Here is a 1,611-nt window from a genome sequence, read left to right on the forward strand (position 1 = left end):
GAAGAGTTCCGGCCATACCCCTTGCATCAATTGTCTTGTAGCAAGGGATAGAGATGGCCTGCTTGGACAACCGGTCGATCACGACCATGATCTGATCGTATCCGGCCTTGTCCTTAGGAAATTCCTTGAAGTCAATGCAGAGGTGTTGCATTGGCCGATTAGGAATGGGGAGGGGGTGAATCAACCCTGGGACTCGGGTCTGTCTCGGATGGGCCTTGCGGCAGGCTAGGCAATTCCGCACGTACCTCTTGCAGGTAGCTTCCATGCCTTTCCAATAGTATTTCTAAGACAGCAGCTGATAAGTCTTCTTTGCACTTGGGTGGGCTGAAGAGGCCTGATCGTGGGCCTCTCGGATCAGCCGTGTGCAGGCGGGGGAGTCTGGCAGCACGCAGAGACGGTTCGAATAGAGCACCAGTCCGTTCTCTATCCGGTACCTGTCTGGGAGAGAGCGGCGCTCCTTTTCGAACGACGTCCGATTCTGTTGCAACAAGAGCTCGATCAGCTCGAGAGAGTCCAGGGACATGGTCTCCTGAGAGGGCTCAACTACCAATAGAGAGGTAGCTTGTTCTGATAGTTGTGCCACATATGCCTTGGCAAGTTCGGAGTTGATTCAGTTGTCAAGTTGGTGCGGCCCTAGAAGGACCCGCGAACGGTTATTGATTTGGGCAGTTCTTAAGTGCTGCATATCCTGCTCACGACAGCTAAGGATATTAGCGCGAGCGTTATTCTTACTAGGCGTGTATTAGATGCAGAAGTTAAACAACGCGAGTTGTTCAGCCCATCTCACTTGTCTGGCGTTCAGAACCTTGGTGGTCATGAAATACTCCAGCGAGCGGTGGTCAGAGTACACTTGGACTTGAGAGTGAGCCGAGGCTAACTCGGACCTCCACTTGTCGAATGCTACAACGATAGCATACAACTCTTTGTCGTGTATCTCCCAGTTTAGCTCCAATCTGGATAGGACCTTGCTGAAAAAAGCTACTAGGTACCATGATCCATTTGGTTGTTTCTGTGACAAAACGCCAGCCACGACCCCATCAGAGGCGTCGGTCTCCAGCCTAGTATCATACTCTAGGTGGTAGTGATATAAGGTGGGGATAGCAAGCAGTGAGGCTTTTAACCTCTTAAAGGCCCAATCGCAGTCTAGGTCCCATACAAATGGCTTTGATGGGCTTTGCAGCGCGATAATAGGCTTCGCAATTCGCGAGTATTCTTCTACGAATTGTCGGTAGAATCCTGTGAAGCCAAGGAACGACTTCACACCGGTAACGGTGGTGGGCCGGACCTAGTTTCGGAGGGCTTCGACCTTGTCGGGATCTACCTCTAGGCCTCGGTCTGTGAGGATGTACCCCAAGTACTTGGTCCAAGTGACATGGAATTCGCTTTTCTTGATTTCTACTTGGAGTCCTGCTTGTTAGAGCCTTTCTAGTACCTTGCGGACGTGCTAAATGTGTTCTAACATAGACCTAGAGTATATTAAGATGTCGTCCAAATAGGCTATGCAGAAGTCGTCAAGGTACTCAATCAACACATCATTCATGTACCGCTGATATGTTGCTGGACCATTGCATAGGCCAAAATGGCAATACCTTAGTCTTGTACGTTCTATAG

Source organism: Exserohilum turcica (genome assembly GCF_000359705.1).
Source record: "Exserohilum turcica Et28A unplaced genomic scaffold SETTUscaffold_24, whole genome shotgun sequence".
Taxonomy (NCBI): domain Eukaryota; kingdom Fungi; phylum Ascomycota; class Dothideomycetes; order Pleosporales; family Pleosporaceae; genus Exserohilum; species Exserohilum turcicum.